Below are 26,496 nucleotides of genomic sequence, written 5' to 3'. Positions count from 1 at the left end.
TTAGTGGATCCATTCTTGGTTAGGAATTCACTACAGGTTGTTGATTTCTTGGGTAATCAGAACCTTTGGGAAAAAAAGTCTGCCTTCAGTGTCGATGTTCAGGACCTGTTCTATTCACTGCCGCATAATTTTCTGTTACTATGTGTTAAGGAAACTATCACTGAACTTAATGAAGAAACGCGGTTTGTTGACAAATGTGGTATTGCTGTTCAAAGTTTCCTTGAACTTCTTCGTTTTTATCTTGATTCTACTTTTGTTTCTTGGCAAGGGGATTTGTTTGTTCAGGCCTCAGGTGTATGCATAGGTTCCAGAGTTGCCCCGGTCCTAAGTGACATATTGTTGAGTAGAATTGATCGCGATCTAGAAAGAGATTTTGAGGGTTGGGGGACTCGTATATTTAGGTATGTGGATGATTACTTGGTTTTTTTGGATAGTGTTAGTAGCTTACATGATAAGGTGAACATTCTCAAGGCATTTAGGGAAAGGGGGCAGGGTCTTCAGTTTACGTGTGAAGTTCCCAATGAAAAGAATGAGCTTCAGTTCCTTGACCTAATATTGCGATTCCAGGATGCGCATGTCTGTTGGTTATACGCTCCCAGGTCGGCTAAACCCCTCCTAAACTTTAAATCTGCTCATTCTAAACTGGTAAAAAATGGTATAGTCACTTCATGCCTTCACGCAGCTGTCGCAAAATCTTGTTTCCATGCCACAGAGGAAAGCTTTCGTAATCAGTGTGATCGGCTTAAGACAGCGGGTTTTCCCACCGCCTTTCTCGTTTCTGCTTCCGAGCGTTTGCTAAAGAAAGTAAATAGTAACGCGCAGCCCACCAACCAACCAGCAACCTCTCAACGCGAGCAAAAGCGTTTTGCAGTGATTCCCTATGTACATTCCATTTCACATAGATTAAAGAAAGTTGGGGGGCAGTATGGGGTTGACGTTGTTTTTTCAAGTGGGAATAAATTGGGTAGCTTATGTGGCAAGATTCATAGACGCGTTAAGGGAATTACGAGGGCGGTTGATAACACTTGTTCAATCAAGCACGTTAAGAAGTATACCGCATGTTCGACCGGGGTAGTCTATAAAATTCCTTGCTCGTGCGGGAGTGTCTGCATAGGACAGACCGGTAGATGTATTAATATTAGGCTACGGGAGCATGAAAATTCTTTAAAGGGTGGGGTTCTGTCTCACCTCGCCAGCCATTGCCGCGATTGCGGTTGTATTCCTTCTTTTGAGCAAACCGCAATCATCGACCGCCATCATAATCAAAGGACACGTGAGATTGCTGAGGCTTACCACATGGCGAAGAGTGTTGGCATTTGCGTTAGCCAGCCATCTGTTTCTTTATCTGAACAGGAGATTGGTTTCATTGATCGGAAGTAATCTTGCGTAGCACTTGATTTTCTGTGTACACATGTATATATATGCTTTCTTTCAAATAAAACTTTCAGTTGTTAGACCAGCGCTTGTCCTGATTCCTTCTCTTGTGTGTTTCCTTTTGTGCGCTGCCCACTATGGATAAGTTCCAACTCGCCCGCCTTTCGGTGCTACAACCTAATCATCTTTTGGTATGTGTCTTTTTATCTCCCTGAAATGGACGTGCCAAGATGCATATTGGCCTGAGCAGTCGCTAATACTTATATTTTTTTGATGCACAAGTGGCGTGGGCTTGCGTTCATTTCGTATGATGTAATGCTCTTGTGCTCAAGCTGGCTTTACCGCAGTGCTTTTGTGAAGCTTAATCATATATATTTGTCCTTTTGTTTGCCAGAAAGGGACGTGCAAAGATGCATATTTGGCCTGTGCAGTCGCAAATGCTTATATTTGTTTGATGCACAAGTGGCCTGTTCTTGCGTTCATTTCATATCATGTAATGCTTTTCCGCTCACGCTGGCTTTACCGCTGTGAATTTAGCAATGCAGTGAAGCTTAGTCATCTTTCGGTAATTGTCTTTTTGTCTCTCTGAAACGGTCGTGCCAAGATGCATATTTGGCCTGAGCAGTCGCAAATGCTTATATTTGTTTGATGCACAAGTGGCCTGTGCATGCGTTAATTTCGTATCATGTGATGCTTTTCTGCTCACGGTGGCTTTACCGCATTGCTTCTGCGATGCAGTGAAGCCTAATCATGTTTTGGTATGTGTGTTTTTGTCTCCCTGAAATGGACATGCCAAGATGCATATTGGCCTGAGCAGTCTCAAATACTTTTTTTTGATGCACAAGTGGCGTGGGCTTGAGTTCATTTCGTATGATGTAATGCTCTTGTGCTCAAGCTGGCTTTACCGCAGTGCTTTTGTGATGCAGTGAAGCTTGATCATATTTAAGTATTTGTCCTTTTGTTTGCCTGAAACGGACGTGCCAAGATGCATATTTGGCCTGTGCAGTCGCAAATGCTTATATTTGTTTGATGCAAAAGTGGCCTGTGCATGCGTTAATTTCGTATCATGTAATGCTTTTCTGCTCATGGTGGCTTTACCGCAGTGCTTTCGCGATGCAGTGAAGCCTAATCATGTTTTGGTAATTGTCTTTTTGTCTCCATGAAACGGACATGCCAAGATGCATATTGGGCCCGAGCAGTCGCAAACGCTTATATTTGTTTGATGCACAAGTGGCTTGTGCATGCGTTCATTTCGTATCATGTAATGCTCTTCTGTTCACGCTGGCTTTACCGCAGTGCTTTTTTGATCCAGTGAATCTTAATAATTTTTCGGTATTTGTCTTTTTGTCTCCCTAAAACGGATGTGCCAAGGTGCATATTTGGCCTGAGCAGCCGCAAATACTTATATTTGTTTGATGCACAAGTGGCCTGTGCATGCGTTCAATTCGTATCTTGTAATGCTCTTCTGCTCACGCTGGCTTTACCGTAGTGTTTTGCAATGCAGTGAAGCTTGATCATATTTAAGTATTTGTCCTTTTGTTTGCCAGAAACGGACGTGCCAAGATGCATATTTGGCCTGTGCAGTCGCAAATGCTTATATTTGTTTGATGCACAAGTGGCCTGTTCTTGCGTTATTTCGTATCATGTAATGCTTTTCTGCTCACGCTGGCTTTACCGCAGTGAATTTCGCGATGCAGTGAAGCTCAGGCATCTTTCCGTAATTGTCTTATTGTCTCCCTGAAACGGACGTGCTAAGATGCATATTTGGCCTGAGCAGTCATAAATGCCTATATTTTTTTATGCACAAGTGGCCTGTGCTTGCGTTCATTTCGTATTATGTATTGCTCTTCTGCTCATGTTGGCTTTACCACAGTGCTTTCGTGATGCAGTGAAGCTTAATCGTCTTTTGGTAATTGTCTTTTTGTCTCTTTGAAACGGACGTGCCAAGATGCATATTTGGCCTGAGCTGTCGCAAATGCTTATATTTGTTTGATGCACAGGTGGCCTGTGCATGCGTTCATTTCGTATAGTGTAATGCTCTTCTGTTCACGCTGGCTTTACCGCAGTGCTTTTTTGATCCTGTGAAGCTTAATAATTTTTTGGTAATTGTCTTTTTGTCTCCCTAAAACGGACGTGCGAAGATGCATATTTGGCCTGAGCAGTCGCAAATATTTATATTTGTTTGATGCACAAGTGGCGTGGGCATGCGTTCATTTCGTATCAAGTAATGCTATTGTGCTCATGCTGGCTTTACCGCAGTGCTTTCGCGATGCAGTGAAGCTTGATCATATTTTAGTATTTGTCCTTTTGTTTGCTTGAAACGGACGTGCCAAGATGCATATTTAGCCTGAGCAGTCGCAAATGCTTATAATTGTTTCATTTGGGGAATTGGAGCCGGCACGCTTGCCGACATGAAGCTCAAAACACTTCTGCTCTTGCAGGTTTTTGCGGTCTTTTGGACGGAAACTGCGCATCAGCCGTTCGGCGGGCATACGGTACACGTGTGTTCTGCCATCCCATCTGCGGATACATCACGCAAAGCGTCATCAGCTCGAGCATCTTCATCGCTGGACGAGGAGTGCTGCGATTCTTGTTGGGCCGCTTGCGTGAGCGATTACGACGGCGACAGTCGCTGCATGTGTGGAACATCATGTGACCCAGAACTGGCGTATATATTTGCGCGACACCTTGGCTGCGTGGGAATTGGAGCCGGCACGCTTGCCGACATGAAGCTCAAAACACTTCTGCTCTTGCAGGTTAGTGCTGTTCGTATGCTTGAATTTCCTAAAGCACTTTTAGCGTTGCCGGCTCCTCCCACAAAGGCATGTGTCGCGAGCACCACGGTGCGAGTGTGCACTGGAGTTAATGGGAAGCGTTTTCGCTTTATTGTGAACCGAGTGCTATATGTTGCTCTTCTTCTACTACTTTCTGGAGACATTGAGCTCAATCCTGGGCCTTTCGATAAAGGTGAAATGGATTATTTGAAGAAGTTGCAGGATACTATTATGAGTAAGTTAGAGAATATTGATACTAGGATAACTAACAGTGATACTAACATAGCTGAAATAAAGAGCAAGCTAGAGATGACCGAGGGCCATATAGAAAGCGTCATGAAATTGGTACATGAGCAAGCCACTGTAATAAAGAATCTAACTCATCAGATGCGAATTCTTCAAAAGAAAAATATCGACCTCGAAAACAGAAGCCGTAGAATGAACCTTGTGTTTTACGGGATAGACGATAATGACCAGCATGAAACTTGGGAACAGTCTGAGGCCCTCGTTAAGGGCATCTGCACTGCCCAACTCGGATACGAACTGACATCAGTTCAAAGGGCACATCGCGTAGGTCGTTTTAATGAACGGAAAAAAAGGCCAATTATTGTGAACTTTTCATCTGATAAGGAAAAAGAGGTCGTCCTTAAAAAAGCCAAGAATTTGAAAGGTACACAGTACAGCATTGAGCAGGACTATTCATTCGAAACGCGCACTGTACGAAAGAAGCTTTGGGAATATGGTAAAGCGAAAAGGGCGGATAAGAAAAACCTGGTTAAGCTAAAAGCCGATAAACTGATTATAAACGGCAGAGCATTTACTTGGGATGATGAAAAGGAAGAAGTCGTTGCCTTGTCTAAACAATGACAGGAAAATTGTACCATCTGCGTTCATCGTGATTTAATTATTGCAGTAGTGAATTGCCGAAGTGTAATAAACAAAATAGACGAATTCGCTGGCTTGCTTGATACCGTGAAGGCCGATGTCGTGTTCGGTACAGAATCTTGGCTCAACCCATCCATCTCTGATCATGAAGTGTTTCCTAACAATTATACTGCCTACCGTAAAGATAGGCCGAATCATGGGGGTGGTGTTTTCTTGTTAGTTCACTCGTCCCTTTCATCCGCTAATCTTGATATCGGTAATGACGCTGTCGAATCTGTCTGGAGTACTGTTACAGTCAGTAACAATTTTTCTTTTGTAGCTGGGACGTTTTATCGACCGCCCGCCGCGAACTCCAGTATTTTGCAATTATTAGGTGACATCGTTTCACAGGCGTCTGACCGTACGATATTATTAGCAGGTGATTTTAATTTACCCGATCTAAAATGGCGAAGTCACTCATGCGAGGTGCTGCATGCCAGCCGTAATAACCTAGAAATGAAGAACATTGTTGACACTTTTGGGTTGATACAGTACGTTTTAGAACCCACAAGACTTAAGCATACCCTTGATCTTCTCTTTTGTAACTCCCCTAATTTAGTAAGTAACGTCGATATCATTCCAGGCATTAGTGACCATCAGGTTGTAGTAGCAGGCGTTATAACAAAAATTCAAAAAATCACGAAGAGTATCAGAAGAAAGTTGTTCTTTTTTGACAAAGGCGACTATCCGTCAATTTCCGCAAGGCTTCTTGATTATTTGCCTGTATTTGAATGCTTGGTAGAGGAACACAGTGTAGAGTATTTGTGGAACACATTTAAAAATAAGATACTCGAACTCTCAGAGCAGTACATACCAAGTATGGATTCGGCTAAGCTTAAGAAACGTAAAAAACCGTGGGTGACTTACAGTATCCTGAAACTAATTAAGAAACGAAGACGGGTATTCAAAAAATACAAAAAAAATGAAAGGTAAAGTTCATTATAAGAAGCTACAGGAGCTAACACGTGAATATAAAGAAGAATCAGTAAATGCAAAGCAGCATTTTTTTAAACGATGGAATGAAAATATTAGTACAAATCCTAAACCTTTCTGGCAATATCTAAAGGGATGTGGGTCTGATCCGGTTGGAATAAATGAACTTATTTTCGATGGACGCACTCTTTCCAATGATACGGATAAAGCCACGTGCCTAAATAACTACTTCCAATCCGTTTTTCTTCCTAAATCTGCATTGAGCTCATCCTTGACAAGTAGCAGTGTTCCTCTCATGGAACCTCTTGTAATTAGTGTCAGCGGTATTGAGGCCTTGCTCAGGAATCTCGACGACAGTAAAGCTATCGGCCCTGACGGTGTCTCTCTAAGAGTTTTAAAACAGTGCGTTAACCCCATTTCGCTCTACCTTTACCTGATCTTTGAAAAATCACTAAGCACTGGCCAGTTGCCACAAGACTGGAAAGTGGCAAATGTAGTCCCGATCCACAAAGGAGGTCCTAAAAAAGATGTCACGAATTATAGACCTATTTCGCTTACCTCGATATCATGTAAAATCATTGAACATGTAATATATAAGGCTCTAATGAAGCATTTATTAGATTACGATTTGTTAACAAAGACTCAACACGGTTTTCGTAAGGGCTTTTCCTGTACGACCCAACTTCTCGAGTTCTACAACGATCTAGTATCCGAAATTGATCTAGGTGGGCAAACAGACTGCATCTTTTTAGATTTCAGTAAAGCTTTCGACACTGTTTCGCATCCTCTGCTCCTCGAAAAATTACGAATATTTAATATAGATGAGAGAATTTTTAATTGGATAGAGAATTACCTGTCACAACGCCGCCAATGTGTTGTCCTGAATGGTACTAAGTCGGAATTTCTAGAGGTCACTTCGGGCGTCCCCCAGGGATCTGTATTGGGGCCTCTGCTATTCATAATTTTTATAAATGACATTAACAAAGATATAAGCTCAAGTATACGGCTCTTTGCTGATGATTGCGTAGTCTACAGAAAAATTCAGAAAGAACATGATGTCCTTGAATTGCAGGCTGATCTTGCACGTATTCATCAATGGTGCCTTAAGTGGCAAATGAAATTAAACACAAATAAGTGCGTTCATGTGTGTTTTACAAAGAAGAAAAAAATATTTGATGCAAATTTTTGTCTAGGAGGAAATAAATTAGATAAAAAATACTCGTACAAATATTTGGGTGTATTGCTGTCGCATGATTGTTCCTGGAATGCACATGTGGATTATGTGGTTTCCAAAGCCGCGATAGCGTTGAATTATATTCAAAGGAATTTGAGATGTGCAGATCCTAACCTTAGAAGCACGGCCTACCTCACTTGTATTCGTCCAATCTTGGAGTATGCCTGTACTCTTTGGGACCCAACACAAACAGGTTTGATAAATAAATTAGAAAAAATACAAAACAGAGCAGCCAGGTTTGTTTTGGGTCGGTACGGACAAAAGCAGAGTTGTACCGAAATGAAAAAGGAGTTAAACTGGGAGTTACTGTCGTCCCGTCGCAAAAAATTGCGTTTGAAGCTTTTATACCAAATATTTCATAAAAAAACGGGACTAGACAGCGACACTTACTTAAAAAGACCAGATTACATATCTCAACGTACAGACCACATACACAAAATAAAGCCGTGCCGGGCCAGGACGAACCTGTATTCAAACTCGTTTTTTGTTAAAACTATTAACGAATGGAATTGTTTGACATCTAAGCAAGTGTGCAGTGTTAATGAAGATGTATTTTTTTCAACTTTGTAACCCCCCTGCTGTAACGCCTCTGGCAAAGCGGGGATATGTATGAATAAAGAATGAATAAAGAATGCACAAGTGGCCTGTGTATGCGTTCATTTCGTATCATGTAATGCTCTTCTGCTCACGCTGGCTTTACCGCAGTGCTTTCGCGATGCAGTGAAGCTTAAATAAATTTAAGTATTTGTCTTTTTGTTTGCTAGAAGCGGACGTGCCAAGATGCGTATTTGGCTCGAGCAGTCGAGTATGCTTATATTTGTTTGATGCACAAGTGGCTTATGCATGCGTTCATTTCGTATCATGTAATGATCTTCTGCTCATGCTGGCTTTACCGCAGTGCTGTTTCGATGCAGTGAAGCTTGATGATATTTTAGTATTTGTCCTTTTGTTTGCCTGAAACGGACGTGCCAAGATGCATATTTGGCCTGAGCAGTCGCGAATGCTTATATTTGTTTGATGCAAAAGTGGCCTGTGCATGCGTTAATTTCGTATCATGTAATGCTCTTCTGCTCACGGTGGCTTTACCGCAGTGCTTTCGCGATGCAGTGAAGCTTAATCATCTTTTGGTAATTATCTTTTTGTCTCCATGAAACGGACGTGCCAAGATGCATATTTGGCCTGAGCTGTCGCAAATGTTTATATTTGTTTGATGCACAAGTGGCCTGTGCATGCGTTCATTTCGTATCATGTAATGCTCTTCTGCTCACGCTGGCATTACCGCAGTGCTTTTGCGATGCAGTGAAGCTTGATCAAATTTAAGTATTTGTCCTTTTGTTTGCCTGAAATGGACGTGCCAAGATGCATATTTGGCTTGAGCAGCCGCAAATGCCTATCTTTGTTAGATGCGCAAGTGGCCTGGGCTTGCGTTCATTTCGTATCATCTAATGCTCTTCTGCTCACGCTGGCTTTACCGCAGTGCTTTTTCGATGCAGTGAAGCTTGATCATATTTTAGTATTTGTCTTTTCGTTTGTCTGAGACGAACATGCCAAGATGCATATTTGGCCTGAGCAGTCGCAAAGGCTTATATTTGTTTGATGCACAAGTGGCCTGTGTATGCATTCATTTCGTATCATCGAATGCTCTTCTGCTCATGCTGGTTTTACCGCAGTGATTTGGCGATGCAGTGAAGCCTAATCAGCTTTTGGTAATTGTAGTTTTGTCTCCCGGAAATGAACGTGCCATGATGCATATTTGGCCTGAGCAGTCGCAAATACTTATATTTGTTTGATGCACAAGTGGCCTGTGCATGCGTTCATTTCGTATGTTGTAATGCTCTTCTGCTCACGCTGGCTTTACCGCAGTGCTTTTGCAATGCAGTGAAGCTTGATCATATATAAGTATTTGTCCTTTTCTTTGCCAGAAAGGGACGTGCCAAGACGCATATTTGGCCTGTGCAGTCGCAAATGCTTATATTTGTTTGATGCACAAGTGGCCTGTTCTTGCGTTCATTTCGTAGCATGTAATGCTTATCCGCTCACGCTGGCTTTACCGCTGTGAATTTCGCAATGCAGTGAAGCTTAGTCATCTTTCGGTAATTGTCTTTTTGTCTCTCTGAAACGGACGTGCCAAGATGCATATTTGGCCTGAGCAGTCGCAAATGCTTATATTTGTTTGATGCACAAGTGGCCTGTGCATGCGTTCGTTTCGTATCATGTAATGCTCCTCTGCTCACGCTGGCTTTAGCGCAGTGCTTTTGCGATGCAGTGAAGCCTAATCATCTTTTGGTATGTGTCTTTTTATCTCCCTGAAATGGACGTGCCAAGATGCATATTGGCCTGAGCAGTCGCTAATACTTATATTTTTTTGATGCACAAGTGGCGTGGGCTTGCGTTCATTTCGTATGATGTAATGCTCTTGTGCTCAAGCTGGCTTTACCGCAGTGCTTTTGTGAAGCTTAATCATATATATTTGTCCTTTTGTTTGCCAGAAAGGGACGTGCAAAGATGCATATTTGGCCTGTGCAGTCGCAAATGCTTATATTTGTTTGATGCACAAGTGGCCTGTTCTTGCGTTCATTTCATATCATGTAATGCTTTTCCGCTCACGCTGGCTTTACCGCTGTGAATTTAGCAATGCAGTGAAGCTTAGTCATCTTTCGGTAATTGTCTTTTTGTCTCTCTGAAACGGACGTGCCAAGATGCATATTTGGCCTGAGCAGTCGCAAATGCTTATATTTGTTTGATGCACAAGTGGCCTGTGCATGCGTTAATTTCGTATCATGTGATGCTTTTCTGCTCACGGTGGCTTTACCGCATTGCTTTCGCGATGCAGTGAAGCCTAATCATGTTTTGGTATGTGTGTTTTTGTCTCCCTGAAATGGACATGCCAAGATGCATATTGGCCTGAGCAGTCTCAAATACTTTTTTTTTGATGCACAAGCGGCGTAAGCTTGAGTTCATTTCGTATGATGTAATGCTCTTGTGTTCAAGCTGGCTTTACCGCAGTGCTTTTGTGATGCAGTGAAGCTTGATCATATTTAAGTATTTGTCCTTTTGTTTGCCTGGAACGGACGTGCCAAGATGCATATTTGGCCTGGGCAGTCGCAAATGCTTATATTTGTTTGATGCAAAAGTGGCCTGTGCATGCGTTAATTTCGTATCATGTAATGCTTTTCTGCTCACGGTGGCTTTACCGCATTGCTTTCGTGATGCAGTGAAGCCTAATAATGTTTTGGTAATTGTCTTTTTGTGTCCATGAAACGGACATGCCAAGATGCATATTGGGCCCGAGCAGTCGCAAACGCTTATATTTGTTTGATGCACAAGTTGCTTGTGCTTGCGTTCATTTCGTATCATGTAATGCTCTTCTGTTCACGCTGGCTTTACCGCAGTGCTTTTTTGATCCAGTGAAGCTTAATAATTTTTTGGTAATTGTCTTTTTGTCTCCCTAAAACGGATGTGCCAAGATGCATATTTGGCCTGAGCAGCCGCAAATACTTATATTTGTTTGATGCACAAGTGGCCTGTGCATGCGTTCAATTCGTATTTTGTAATGCTCTTCTGCTCACGCTGGCTTTACCGTAGTGTTTTTGCATTGCAGTGAAGCTTGATCATATTTAAGTATTTGTCCTTTTGTTTGCCAGAAACGGACGTGCCAAGATGCATATTTGGCCTGTGCAGTCGCAAATGCTTACATTTGTTTGATGCACAAGTGGCCTGTTCTTGCGTTCATTTCGTATCATGTAATGCTTTTCTGCTCACGCTGGCTTTACCGCAGTGAATTTCGCGATGCAGTGAAGCTTAGGCATCTTTCCGTAATTGTCTTATTGTCTCCCTGAAACGGACGTGCTAAGATGCATATTTGGCCTGAGCAGTCGCAAATGCCTATATTTTTTTATGCACAAGTGGCCTGCGCTTGCGTTCATTTCGTATCATGTATTGCTCTTCTGCTCATGTTGGCTTTACCACAGTGCTTTCGTGATGCAGTGAAGCTTAATCGTCTTTTGGTAATTGTCTTTTTGTCTCTCTGAAACGGACGTGCCAAGATGCATATTTGGCCTGAGCTGTCGCAAATGCTTATATTTGTTTGATGCACAAGTGGCTTGTGCATGCGTTCATTTCGAATCATGTAATGCTCTTCTGTTCACGCTGGCTTTACCGCAGTGCTTTTTCGATCCAGTGAAGCTTAATAATTTTTTGGTAATTGTCTTTTTGTCTCCATAAAACGGACGTGCCAAGATGCATATTTGGCCTGAGCAGTCGCAAATACTTATATTTGTTTGATGCACTAGTGGCCTGTGCATGCGTTCATTTCGTATCATGTAATGCTCTTCTGCTCACGCTGGCTTTACCGCAGTGCTTTCGCGATGCAGTGAAGCTTGAATAAATTTAAGTATTTGTCTTTTTGTTTGCCTGAAACGGACGTGCCAAGATGCGTATTTGGCTCGAGCAGTCGCAAATGCCTATATTTGTTTGATGCACAAGTGGCTTGTGCATGCGTTCATTTCGTATCATGTAATGCTCTTCTGCTCATGCTGGCTTTAGCGCAGTGCTGTTTCGATGCAGTGAAGCTTGATGATATTTTAGTATTTGTCCTTTTTGTTTGCCTGAAACGGACGTGCCAAGATGCATATTTGGCCTGAGCAGTCGCGAATGCTTATATTTGTTAGATGCAAAAGTGGCCTGTGCATGCGTTAATTTCGTATCATGTAATGCTTTTCGGCTCACGGTGGCTTTACCGCAGTGCTTTCGCGATGCAGTGAAGCTTAATCATCTTTTGGTAATTATCTTTTTGTCTCCATGAAACGGACGTGCCAAGATGCATATTTGGCCTGAGCAGTCGCAAATGCTTATATTTGTTTGATGCACAAGTGGCCTGTGCATGCGTTCATTTCGTATCATGTAATGCTCTTCTGCTCACGCTGGCATTACCGCAGTGCTTTTGCGATGCAGTGAAGCTTGATCAAATTTAAGTATTTGTCCTTTTGTTTGCCTGAAATGGACGTGCCAAGATGCATATTTGGCTTGAGCGGCCGCAAATGCCTATCTTTGTTAGATGCGCAAGTGGCCTGGGCTTGCGTTCATTTCGTATCATCTAATGCTCTTCTGCTCACGCTGGCTTTACCGCAGTGCTTTTTCGATGCAGTGAAGCTTGATCATATTTTAGTATTTGTCTTTTCGTTTGTCTGAGACGAACATGCCAAGATGCATATTTGGCCTGAGAAGTCGCAAATGCTTATATTTGTTTGATGCGCAAGTGGCCTGTGTATGCGTTCATTTCGTATCATCGAATGCTCTTCTGCTCATGCTGGTTTTACCGCAGTGCTTTGGCGATGCAGTGAAGCCTAATCAGCTTTTGGTTATTGTAGTTTTGTCTCCCGGAAACGAACGTGCCAAGATGAATATTTGGCCTGAGCAGTCGCAAATAATTAGATTTGTTTGATGCACAAGTGGCCTGTGCATGCGTTCATTTCGTATGTTGTAATGCTCTTCTGCTCACGCTGGCTTTACCGCAGTGCTTTTGCAATGCAGTGAAGCTTGATCATATATAAGTATTTGTCCTTTTGTTTGCCTGAAGCGGCCGTGCCAAGATGCAAATTTGGCCTGTGCAGTCGCAAATGCTTATATTTGTTTGATGCACAAGTGGCCTGGGCATGCGTTCATTTTGTATCATGTATGGTTCTTCTGCTCATTCTGGCTTTACCGCAGTGCTTTTTCGATGCAGTGAAGCTTGATCATATTTTAGTATTTGTCCTTTTGTTTGCCTGAAACGGACGTGCCAAGATGCGTATTTGGCCTGAGCAGTCGCAAATACTTATATTTGTTTGATGCACTAGTGGCCTGTGAATGCGTTCATTTCGTATCATGTAATGCTCTTCTGCTCACGCTGGCTTTACCGCAGTGCTTTCGCGATGCAGTGAAGCTTGAATAAATTTAAGTATTTGTCTTTTTGTTTGCCTGAAACGGACGTGCCAAGATGTGTATTTGGCTCGAGCAGTCGCAAATGCCTATATTTGTTTGATGCACAAGTGGCTTGTGCATGCGTTCATTTCGTATCATGTAATGCTCTTCTGCTCATGCTGGCTTTACCGCAGTGCTGTTTCGATGCAGTGAAGCTTGATGATATTTTAGTATTTGTCCTTTTGTTTGCCTGAAACGGACGTGCCAAGATGCATATTTGGCCTGAGCAGTCGCGAATGCTTATATTTGTTAGATGCAAAAGTGGCCTGTGCATGCGTTCATTTCGTATCATGTAATGCTCTTCTGCTCACGCTGGCTTTACCGCAGTGCTTTTTCGATGCAGTGAAGCTTGATCATATTTTAGTATTTGTCTTTTCGTTTGTTTTAGACGGACATGCCAAGATGCATATTTGGCCTGAGAGGTCGAAAATACTTATATTTGTTTGATGCACAAGTGGCCTGTGCAGTCGCAAATGCTTATATTTATTGATGCACAAGTGGCCTGTGCATGCGTTCATTTCGTATCATGTAATGCTCTTCTGCTCATGCTGGTTTTACCGCAGTGCTTTGGCGATGCAGTGAAGCCTATTGAGCTTTTGGTAATTGTAGTTTTGTCTCCCTGAAACGAACGTGCCAAGATGCGTATTTGGCCCGAGCAGTCGCAAATGCTTATATTTGTTTGATGCAAAGGTGGCTTGTGCATGCGTTCATTTCGTATCATATAATGCTCTTCTGTTCACGCTGGCTTTACCACAGTGCTTTTTCGATCCAGTGAAGCTTAATAATTTTTTGGTAATTGTCTTTTTGTCTCCATAAAACGGACGTGCCAAGATGTATATTTGGCGTGAGCAGTCGCAAATACTCATATTTGTTTGATGCACTAGTGGCCTGTGCATGCGTTCATTTCGTATCATGTAATGCTCTTCTGCTCACGCTGGCTTTACCGCAGTGCGTTCGTGATGCAGTGAAGCTTGAATAAATTTAAGTATTTGTCTTTTTGTTTGCCTGAAATGGACGTGCCAAGATGCGTATTTGGCTCGAGCAGTCGCAAATGCCTATATTTGTTTGATGCACAAGTGGCTTGTGCATGCGTTCATTTCGTATCATGTTATGCTCTTCTGCTCATGCTGGCTTTACCGCAGTGCTTTTTCGATCCAGTGAAGCTTAATAATTTTTTGGTAACTGTCTTTTTGTCTCCATAAAACGGACGTGCCAAGATGCATATTTGGCCTGAGCAGTCGCAAATACTTATATTTGTTTGATGCACTAGTGGCCTGTGAATGCGTTCATTTCGTATCATGTAATGCTCTTCTGCTCACGCTGCCTTTACCGCAGTGCTTTCGCGATGCAGTGAAGCTTGAATAAATTTAAGTATTTGTCTTTTTGTTTGCCTGAAACGGACGTGCCAAGATGCGTATTTGGCTCGAGCAGTCGCAAATGCCTATATTTGTTTGATGCACAAGTGGCTTGTGCATGCGTTCATTTCGTATCATGTAATGCTCTTCTGCTCATGCTGGCTTTACCGCAGTGCTGTTTCGATGCAGTGAAGCTTGATGATATTTTAGTATTTGTCCTTTTGTTTGCCTGAAACGGACGTGCCAAGATGCATATTTGGCCTGAGCAGTCGCGAATGCTTATATTTGTTAGATGCAAAAGTGGCCTGTGCATGCGTTCATTTCGTATCATGTAATGCTCTTCTGCTCACGCTGGCTTTACCGCAGTGCTTTTTCGATGCAGTGAAGCTTGATCATATTTTAGTATTTGTCTTTTCGTTTGTTTTAGACGGACATGCCAAGATGCATATTTGGCCGGAGAGGTCGAAAATACTTATATTTGTTTGATGCACAAGTGGCCTGTGCAGTCGCAAATGCTTATATTTATTGATGCACAAGTGGCCTGTGCATGCGTTCATTTCGTATCAAGTAATGCTCTTCTGCTCATGCTGGTTTTACCGCAGTGCTTTGGCGATGCAGTGAAGCTTAATGAGCTTTTGGTAATTGTAGTTTTGTCTCCCTGAAACGAACGTGCCAAGATGCGTATTTGGCCCGAGCAGTCGCAAATGCTTATATTTGTTTGATGCACAGGTGGCTTGTGCATGCGTTCACTTCGTATCATGTAATGCTCTTCTGTTCACGCTGGCTTTACCACAGGGCTTTTTCGATCCAGTGAAGCTTAATAATTTTTTGGTAATTGTCTTTTTGTCTCCATAAAACGGACGTGCCAAGATGCATATTTGGCCTGAGCAGTCGCAAATACTTATATTTGTTTGATGCACTAGTGGCCTGTGCATGCGTTCATTTCGTATCATGTAATGCTCTTCTGCTCACGCTGGCTTTACCGCAGTGCGTTCGTGATGCAGTGAAGCTTGAATAAATTTAAGTATTTGTCTTTTTGTTTGCCTGAAATGGACGTGCCAAGATGCGTATTTGGCTCGAGCAGTCGCAAATGCCTATATTTGTTTGATGCACAAGTGGCTTGTGCATGCGTTCATTTCGTATCATGTTATGCTCTTCTGCTCATGCTGGCTTTACCGCAGTGCTGTTTCGATGCAGTGAAGCTTGATGATATTTTAGTATTTGTCCTTTTGTTTGCCTGAAACGGACGTGCCAAGATGCATATTTGGCCTGAGCAGTCGCAAATACTTATATTTGTTTGATGCACTAGTGGCCTGTGCATGCGTTCATTTCGTATCATGTAATGCTCTTCTGCTCACGCTGGCTTTACCGCAGTGCGTTCGTGATGCAGTGAAGCTTGAATAAATTTAAGTATTTGTCTTTTTGTTCGCCTGAAATGGACGTGCCAAGATGCGTATTTGGCTCGAGCAGTCGCAAATGCCTATATTTGTTTGATGCACAAGTGGCTTGTGCATGCGTTCATTTCGTATCATGTTATGCTCTTCTGCTCATGCTGGCTTTACCGCAGTGCTGTTTCGATGCAGTGAAGCTTGATGATATTTTAGTATTTGTCCTTTTGTTTGCCTGAAACGGACGTGCCAAGATGCATATTTGGCCTGAGCAGTCGTGAATGCTTATATTTGTTTGATGCACTAGTGGCCTGTGCATGCGTTCATTTCGTATCATGTAATGCTCTTCTGCTCACGCTGGCATTACCGCAGTGCTTTTGCGATGCAGTGAAGCTTGATCAAATTTAAGTATTTGTCCTTTTGTTTGCCTGAAATGGACGTGCCAAGATGCATATTTGGGTTGAGCAGCCGCAAATGCCTATCTTTGTTAGATGCGCAAGTGGCCTGGGCTTGCGTTCATTTCGTATCATCTAATGCTCTTCTGCTCACGCTGGCTTTACCGCAGTGCTTTTTCGATGCTGTGAAGCTTGATCATATTTTAGTATTTGTCTTTTCGTTTGTCTGAGACGAACATGCCAAGATGCATATTTGGCCTGAGCAGTCGCAAATGCTTATATTTGTTTGATGCACAAGTGGCCTGTGTATGCGTTCATTTCGTATCATCGATTGCTCTTCTGCTCATGCTGGTTTTACCGCAGTGCTTTGGCGATGCAGTGAAGCCTAATCAGCTTTTGGTAATTGTAGTTTTGTCTCCCGGAAACGAACGTGCCAAGATGCATATTTGGCCTGAGCAGTCGCAAATAATTAGATTTGTTTGATGCACAAGTGGCCTGTGCATGCGTTCATTTCGTATGTTGTAATGCTCTTCTGCTCACGCTGGCTTTACCGCAGTGCTTTTGCAATGCAGTGAAGCTTGATCATATATAAGTATTTGTCCTTTTGTTTGCCTGAAGCGGCCGTGCCAAGATGCAAATTTGGCCTGTGCAGTCGCAAATGCTTATATTTGTTTGATGCACAAGTGGCCTGGGCATGCGTTCATTTTGTATCATGTATGGCTCTTCTGCTCATTCTGGCTTTACCGCAGTGCTTTTTCGATGCAGTGAAGCTTGATCATATTTTAGTATTTGTCCTTTTGTTTGCCTGAAACGGACGTGCCAAGATGCGTATTTGGCCTGAGCAGTCGCAAATACTTATATTTTTTGATGCACAAGTGGCGTGGGCATGCGTTCATTTCGTATTGAGTAATGCCCTTGTTCTCACGCTAGCTTTACTGCAGTGCTTTCGCAATGCAGTGAAGCCTAATCATCTCTTGGTAATTGTATTTTTGTCTCCATGAAACGGACATGTCAAGATGCATATTTGGCCTGAGCAGTCGCAAATGCTTATATTTGTTTGATGCACAAGTTGCCTGTTCTTGCGTTCATTTCGTATCATGTAATGCTTTTCCGCTCACGCTGGCTTTACCGCTGTGAATTTCGCAATGCAGTGAAGCTTAGTCATCTTTCGGTAATTGTCTTTTTGTCTCTTTGAAACGGACGTGCCAAGATGCATATTTGGCCTGAGCAGTCGCAAATGCTTATATTTGTTTGATGCACAAGTGGCCTCTGCATGCGTTCGTTTCGTATCATGTAATGCTCTTCTGCTCACGCTGGCTTTAGCGCAGTTCTTTTTCAATGCAGTGAAGCTTAATCATCTTTTGGTATGTGTCTTTTTGTCTCCCTGAAATGGACGTGCCAAGATGCATAATGGCCTGAGCAGTCTCAAATTCTTTTTTTTGATGCACAAGTGGCGTGGGCTTGAGTTCATTTCGTATGATGTAATGCTCTTGTGCTCAAGCTGGCTTTTCCGCAGTGCTTTTGTAATGCAGTGAAGCTTGATGATATTTTAGTATTTGTCCTTTTGTTTGCCTGAAACGCACGTGCCAAGATGCATATTTGGCCTGAGCAGTCGCGAATGCCTATATTTGTTTGATGCAAAAGTGGCCTGTGCATGCGTTAATTTCGTATCATGTAATGCTTTTCTGCTCACGGTGGCTTTACCGCAGTGCTTTCGCGATGCAGTGAAGCTTAATCATCTTTTGGTAATTATCTTTTTGTCTCCATGAAACGGACGTGCCAAGATGCATATTTGGCCTGAGCAGTCGCAAATGTTTATATTTGTTTGATGCACAAGTGGACTGTGCATGCGTTCATTTCGTATCATGTAATGCTCTTCTGCTCACGCTGGCATTACCGCAGTGCTTTTGCGATGCAGTGAAGCTTGATCAAATTTAAGTATTTGTCCTTTTGTTTGCCTGAAATGGACGTGCCAAGATGCATATTTGGCTTGAGCAGCCGCAAATGCCTATCTTTGTTAAATGCGCAAGTGGCCTGGGCTTGCGTTCATTTCGTATCATCTAATGCTCTTCTGCTCACGCTGGCTTTACCGCAGTGCTTTTTCGATGCAGGGAAGCTTGATCATATTTTAGTATTTGTCTTTTCGTTTGTCTGAGACGAACATGCCAAGATGCATATTTGGCCTGAGCAGTCGCAAAGGCTTATATTTGTTTGATGCACAAGTGGCCTGTGTATGCGTTCATTTCGTATTATCGAATGCTCTTCTGCTCATGCTGGTTTTACCGCAGTGCTTTGGCGATGCAGTGAAGCCTAATCAGCTTTTGGTAATTGTAGTTTTGTCTCACGGAAATGAACGTGCCAAGATGCATATTTGGCCTGAGCAGTCGCAAATACTTATATTTGTTTGATGCACAAGTGGCCTGTGCATGCGTTCATTTCGTATGTTGTAATGCTCTTCTGCTCACGCTGGCTTTACCGCAGTGCTTTTGCAATGCAGTGAAGCTTGATCATATATAAGTATTTGTCCTTTTGTTTGCCAGAAAGGGACGTGCCAAGACGCATAATTGGCCTGTGCAGTCACAAATGCTTATATTTGTTTGATGCACAAGTGGCCTGTTCTTGCGTTCATTTCGTAGCATGTAATGCTTATCCGCTCACGCTGGCTTTACCGCTGTGAATTTCGCAATGCAGTGAAGCTTAGTCATCTTTCGGTAATTGTCTTTTTGTCTCTCTGAAACGGACGTGCCAAGATGCATATTTGGCCTGAGCAGTCGCAAATGCTTATATTTGTTTGATGCACAAGTAACCTGTGCATGCGTTCGTTTCGTATCATGTAATGCTCTTCTGCTCACGCTGGCTTTAGCGCAGTGCTTTTGCGATGCAGTGAAGCTTAATCATCTTTTGGTATGTGTCTTTTTATCTCCCTGAAATGGACGTGCCAAGATGCATATTGGCCTGAGCAGTCGCTAATACTTATATTTTTTTGATGCACAAGTGGCGTGGGCTTGCGTTCATTTCGTATGATGTAATGCTCTTGTGCTCAAGCTGGCTTTACCGCAGTGCTTTTGTGAAGCTTAATCATATATAAGTATTTGTCCTTTTGTTTGCCAGAAAGGGACGTGCCAAGATGCATATTTGGCCTGTGCAGTCGCAAATGCTTTATTTGTTTGATGCACAAGTGGCCTGTTCTTGCGTTCATTTCGTATCATGTAATGCTTTTCCGCTCACGCTGGCTTTACCGCTGTGAATTTCGCAATGCAGTGAAGCTTAGTCATCTTTCGGTAATTGTCTTTTTGTGTCTTTGAAACGGACGTGCCAAGATGCATATTTGGCCTGAGCAGTCGCAAATGCTTATATTTGTTTGATGCACAAGTGGCCTCTGCATGCGTTCGTTTCGTATCATGTAATGCTCTTCTGCTCACGCTGGCTTTAGCGCAGTTCTTTTTCAATGCAGTGAAGCTTAATCATCTTTTGGTATGTGTCTTTTTGTCTCCCTGAAATGGACGTGCCAAGATGCATAATGGCCTGAGCAGTCTCAAATTCTTTTTTTTGATGCACAAGTGGCGTGGGCTTGAGTTCATTTCGTATGATGTAATGCTCTTGTGCTCAAGCTGGCTTTACCGCAGTGCTTTTGTAATGCAGTGAAGCTTGATGATATTTTAGTATTTGTCCTTTTGTTTGCCTGAAACGCACGTGCCAAGATGCATATTTGGCCTGAGCAGTCGCGAATGCCTATATTTGTTTGATGCAAAAGTGGCCTGTGCATGCGTTAATTTCGTATCATGTAATGCTTTTCTGCTCACGGTGGCTTTACCGCAGTGCTTTCGCGATGCAGTGAAGCTTAATCATCTTTTGGTAATTATCTTTTTGTCTCCATGAAACGGACGTGCCAAGATGCATATTTGGCCTGAGCAGTCGCAAATGTTTATATTTGTTTGATGCACAAGTGGACTGTGCATGCGTTCATTTCGTATCATGTAATGCTCTTCTGCTCACGCTGGCATTACCGCAGTGCTTTTGCGATGCAGTGAAGCTTGATCAAATTTAAGTATTTGTCCTTTTGTTTGCCTGAAATGGACGTGCCAAGATGCATATTTGGCTTGAGCAGCCGCAAATGCCTATCTTTGTTAAATGCGCAAGTGGCCTGGGCTTGCGTTCATTTCGTATCATCTAATGCTCTTCTGCTCACGCTGGCTTTACCGCAGTGCTTTTTCGATGCAGGGAAGCTTGATCATATTTTAGTATTTGTCTTTTCGTTTGTCTGAGACGAACATGCCAAGATGCATATTTGGCCTGAGCAGTCGCAAAGGCTTATATTTGTTTGATGCACAAGTGGCCTGTGTATGCGTTCATTTCGTATTATCGAATGCTCTTCTGCTCATGCTGGTTTTACCGCAGTGCTTTGGCGATGCAGTGAAGCCTAATCAGCTTTTGGTAATTGTAGTTTTGTCTCACGGAAATGAACGTGCCAAGATGCATATTTGGCCTGAGCAGTCGCAAATACTTATATTTGTTTGATGCACAAGTGGCCTGTGCATGCGTTCATTTCGTATGTTGTAATGCTCTTCTGCTCACGCTGGCTTTACCGCAGTGCTTTTGCAATGCAGTGAAGCTTGATCATATATAAGTATTTGTCCTTTTGTTTGCCAGAAAGGGACGTGCCAAGACGCATAATTGGCCTGTGCAGTCACAAATGCTTATATTTGTTTGATGCACAAGTGGCCTGTTCTTGCGTTCATTTCGTATCATGTAATGCTTTTCCGCTCACGCTGGCTTTACTGCTGTGAATTTCGCAATGCAGTGAAGCTTAGTCATCTTTCGTTAATTGTCTTTTTGTCTCTCTGAAACGGACGTGCCAAGATGCATATTTGGCCTGAGCAGTCGCAAATGCTTATATTTGTTTGATGCACAAGTGGCCTGTGCATGCGTTCGTTTCGTATCATGTAATGCTCTTCTGCTCACGCTGGCTTTAGCGCAGTGCTTTTCCAATGCAGTGAAGCTTAATCATCTTTTGGTATGTGTCTTTTTGTCTCCCTGAAATGGACGTGCCAATATGCATATTGGCCTGAGCAGTCTCAAATACTTTATTTTGATGCACAAGCGGCGTGGGCTTGTGTTCATTTCGTATGATGTAATGCTCTTGTGCTCAAGCTGGCTTTACCGCTGTGCTTTTGTGATGCAGTGAAGCTTGATCATATTTAAGTATTTGTCCTTTTGTTTGCCTGAAACGGACGTGCCAAGATGCATATTTGGCCTGTGCAGTCGCAAATGCTTATATTTGTTTGATGCAAAAGTGGCCTGTGCATGCGTTAATTTCGTATCATGTAATGCTTTTCTGCTCACGGTGGCTTTACCGCATTGCTTTCGTGATGCAGTGAAGCCTAATCATGTTTTGGTAATTGTCTTTTTTTTTTTGAAACGGACATGCCAAGATGCATATTGGGCCCGAGCAGTCGCAAACGCTTATATTTGTTTGATGCACAAGTTGCTTGTGCATGCGTTCATTTCGTATCATGTAATGCTCTTCTGTTCACGCTAGCGTTACCGCAGTGCTTTTTTGATCCAGTGAAGCTTAATAATTTTTTGGTAATTGTCTTTTTGTCTCCCTAAAACGGATGTGCCAAGATGCATATTTGGCCTGAGCAGCCGCAAATACTTATATTTGTTTGATGCACAAGTGGCCTGTGCATGCGCTCAATTCGTATCTTGTAATGCTCTTCTGCTCACGCTGGCTTTACCGTAGTGTTTTTGCAATGCAGTGAAGCTTGATCATATATAAGTATTTGTCCTTTTGTTTGCCAGAAACGGACGTGCCAAGATGCATATTTGGCCTGTGCAGTCGCAAATGCTTATATTTGTTTGATGAACAAGTGGCCTGTTCTTGCGTTCATTTCGTATCATGTAATGCTTTTCTGCTCACGCTGGCTTTACCGCAGTGAATTTCGCGATGCAGTGAAGCTTAGGCATCTTTCCGTAATTGTCTTATTGTCTCCCTGAAACGGACGTGCTAAGATGCATATTTGGCCTGAGCAGTCGCAAATGCCTATATTTTTTATGCACAAGTGGCCTGTGCTTGCGTTCATTTCGTATCATGTATTGCTCTTCTGCTCATGTTGGCTTTACCACAGTGCTTTCGTGATGCAGTGAAGCTTAATCGTCTTTTGGTAATTGTCTTTTTGCCTCTCTGAAACGGACGTGCCAAGATGCATATTTGGCCTGAGCTGTCGCAAATGCTTATATTTGTTTGATGCACAAGTGGCTTGTGCATGCGTTCATTTCGTATCATGTAATGCTCTTCTGTTCACGCTGGCTTTACCGCAGTGCTTTTTCGATCCAGTGAAGCTTAATAATTTTTTGGTAATTGTCTTTTTGTCTCCATAAAACGGACGTGCCAAGATGCATATTTGGCCTGAGCAGTCGCAAATACTTATATTTGTTTGATGCACTAGTGGCCTGTGCATGCGTTCATTTCGTATCATGTAATGCTCTTCTGCTCATGCTGGCTTTACCGCAGTGCTGTTTCGATGCAGTGAAGCTTGATGATATTTTAGTATTTGTCCTTTTGTTTGCCTCAAACGGACGTGCCAAGATGCATATTTGGCCTGAGCAGTCGCGAATGCTTATATTTGTTAGATGCAAAAGTGGCCTGTGCATGCGTTAATTTCGTATCATGTAATGCTTTTCGGCTCACGGTGGCTTTACCGCAGTGCTTTCGCGATGCAGTGAAGCTTAATCATCTTTTGGTAATTATCTTTTTGTCTCCATGAAACGGACGTGCCAAGATGCATATTTGGCCTGAGCAGTCACAAATGCTTATATTTGTTTGATGTACAAGTGGCCTGTGCATGCGTTCATTTCGTATCATGTAATGCTCTTCTGCTCACGCTGGCATTACCGCAGTGCTTTTGCGATGCAGTGAAGCTTGATCAAATTTAAGTATTTGTCCTTTTGTTTGCCTGAAATGGACGTGCCAAGATGCATAATTGGCTTGAGCAGCCGCAAATGCCTATCTTTGTTAGATGCGCAAGTGGCCTGGGCTTGCGTTCATTTCGTATCATCTAATGCTCTTCTGCTCACGCTGGCTTTACCGCAGTGCTTTTTCGATGCAGTGAAGCTTGATCATATTTTAGTATTTGTCTTTTCGTTTGTCTGAGACGAACATGCCAAGATGCATATTTGGCCTGAGAAGTCGCAAATGCTTATATTTGTTTGATGCGCAAGTGGCCTGTGTATGCGTTCATTTCGTATCATCGAATGCTCTTCTGCTCATGCTGGTTTTACCGCAGTACTTTGGCGATGCAGTGAAGCCTAATCAGCTTTTGGTTATTGTAGTTTTGTCTCCCGGAAACGAACGTGCCAAGATGAATATTTGGCCTGAGCAGTCGCAAATAATTAGATTTGTTTGATGCACAAGTGGCCTGTGCATGCGTTCATTTCGTATGTGTTAATGCTCTTCTGCTCACGCTGGCTTTACCGCAGTGCTTTTGCAATGCAGTGAAGCTTGATCATATATAAGTATTTGTCCTTTTGTTTGCCTGAAGCGGCCGTGCCAAGATGCAAATTTGGCCTGTGCAGTCGCAAATGCTTATATTTGTTTGATGCACAAGTGGCCTGGGCATGCGTTCATTTTGTATCATGTATGGCTCTCCTGCTCATTCTAGCTTTACCGCAGTGCTTTATCGATGCAGTGAAGCTTGATCATATTTCAGTATTTGTCCTTTTATTTGCCTGAAACGGACGTGCCAAGATGCGTATTTGGCCTCAGCAGTCGCAAATACTTATATTTTTTGATGCACAAGTGGCGTGGGCATGCGTTCATTTCGTATTGAGTAATGCTCTTGTTCTCACGCTAGCTTTACTGCAGTGCTTTCGCAATGCAGTGAAGCCTAATCATCTCTTGGTAATTGTATTTTTGTCTCCATGAAACGGACATGCCAAGATGCATATTTGACCTGAGCAGTCGCAAATGCTTATATTTGATTGATGCACAAGTGGCCTGTGCATGCGTTCATTTCGTATCATGTAATCCTCTTCTGCTCACGCTGGCATTACCGCAGTGCTTTTGCGATGCAGTGAAGCTTGATCAAATTTAAGTATTTGTCCTTTTGTTTTCCTGAAACGGATGTGCCAAGATGCATATTTGGCTTGAGCAGCCGTAAATGCCTATCTTTGTTTGATGCGCAAGTGGCCTGGGCATGCGTTCATTTCGTATCATGTAATGCTCTTCTGCTCACGCTGGCTTTACCGCAGTGCTTTTTCGATGCAGTGAAGCTTGATCATATTTTAGTATTTGTCTTCTCGTTTGTTTTAGACGGACATGCCAAGATGCATATTTGGCCTGAGAGGTCGAAAATACTTATATTTGTTTGATGCACAAGTGGCCTGTGCAGTCGCAAATGCTTATATTTATTGATGCACAAGTGGCCTGTGCATGCGTTCATTTCGTATCATGTAATGCTCTTCTGCTCATGCTGGTTTTACCGCAGTGCTTTGGCGATGCAGTGAAGCTTAATGAGCTTTTGGTAATTGTAGTTTTGTTTGCCTGAAACGGACGTGCCAAGATGCATATTTGGCCTGAGCAGTCGTGAATGCTTATATTTGTTTGATGCAAAAGTGGCCTGTGCATGCGTTAATTTCGTATCATGTAATGCTTTTCTGCTCACGGTGGCTTTACCGCAGTGCTTTCGCGATGCAGTGAAGCTTAATCATCTTTTGGTAATTATCTTTTTGTCTCCATGAAACGGACGTGCCAAGATGCATCTTTGGCCTGAGCAGTCGCAAATGCTTATATTTGTTTGATGCACAAGTGGCCTGTGCATGCGTTCATTTCGTATCATGTAATGCTCTTCTGCTCACGCTGGCATTACCGCAGTGCTTTTGCGATGCAGTGAAGCTTGATCATATTTTAGTATTTGTCTTTTCGTTTGTCTGAGACGAACATGCCAAGATGCATATTTGGCCTGAGCAGTCGCAAATGCTTATATTTGTTTGATGCACAAGTGGCCTGTGTATGCGTTCATTTCGTATCATCGATTGCTCTTCTGCTCATGCTGGTTTTACCGCAGTGCTTTGGCGATGCAGTGAAGCCTAATCAGCTTTTGGTAATTGTAGTTTTGTCTCCCGGAAACGAACGTGCCAAGATGCATATTTGGCCTGAGCAGTCGCAAATAATTAGATTTGTTTGATGCACAAGTGGCCTGTGCATGCGTTCATTTCGTATGTTGTAATGCTCTTCTGCTCACGCTGGCTTTACCGCAGTGCTTTTGCAATGCAGTGAAGCTTGATCATATATAATTATTTGTCCTTTTGTTTGCCTGAAGCGCCCGTGCCAAGATGCAAATTTGGCCTGTGCAGTCGCAAATGCTTATATTTGTTTGATGCACAAGTGGCCTGGGCATGCGTTCATTTTGTATCATGTATGGCTCTTCTGCTCATTCTGGCTTTACCGCAGTGCTTTTTCGATGCAGTGAAGCTTGATCATATTTTAGTATTTGTCCTTTTGTTTGCCTGAAACGGACGTGCCAAGATGCGTATTTGGCCCGAGCAGTCGCAAATACTTATATTTTTTGATGCACAAGTGGCGTGGGCATGCGTTCTTTCGTATTGAGTAATGCTCTTGTTCTCACGCTAGCTTTACTGCAGTGCTTCGCAATGCAGTGAAGCCTAATCATCTCTTGGTAATTGTATTTTTGTCTCCATGAAACGGACATGTCAAGATGCATATTTGGCCTGAGCAGTCGCAAATGCTTATATTTGATTGATGCACAAGTGGCCTGTGCATGCGTTCGTTTCGTATCATGTAATCCTCTTCTGCTCACGCTGGCATTACCGCAGTGCTTTCGCGATGCAGTGAAGCTTGATCAAATTTAAGTATTTGTCCTTTTGTTTTCCTGAAACGGATGTGCTAAGATGCATATTTGTCTTGAGCAGCCGTAAATGCCTATCTTTGTTTGATGCGCAAGTGGCCTGGGCATGCGTTAATTTCGTATCATGTAATGCTCTTCTGCTCACGCTGGCTTTACCGAAGTGCTTTTTCGATGCAGTGAAGCTTGATCATATTTTAGTATTTGTCTTTTCGTTTGTTTTAGACGGACATGCCAAGATGCATATTTGGCCTGAGAGGTCGAAAATACTTATATTTGTTTGATGCACAAGTGG

General features: G+C 42.8%; 1 protein-coding gene across 1 annotated transcript in view; it reads right to left on the bottom strand.

Annotated features, from left to right (window-relative positions):
* LOC142786883 (uncharacterized) overlaps positions 1-26,496 on the bottom strand; it is a 153,452-nt gene that overhangs the window by 1,236 nt on the left and 125,720 nt on the right. The window lies entirely within an intron of this gene.

The sequence above is a fragment of the Rhipicephalus microplus genome, unplaced genomic scaffold (genome assembly GCF_043290135.1).
Source record: "Rhipicephalus microplus isolate Deutch F79 unplaced genomic scaffold, USDA_Rmic scaffold_36, whole genome shotgun sequence".
In the NCBI taxonomy this organism is placed as follows: Eukaryota; Metazoa; Arthropoda; class Arachnida; order Ixodida; family Ixodidae; genus Rhipicephalus; species Rhipicephalus microplus.
The sequence above is the reverse complement of the archived record's forward strand: the minus strand, read 5'-3'. Positions and strand labels throughout refer to the sequence as shown.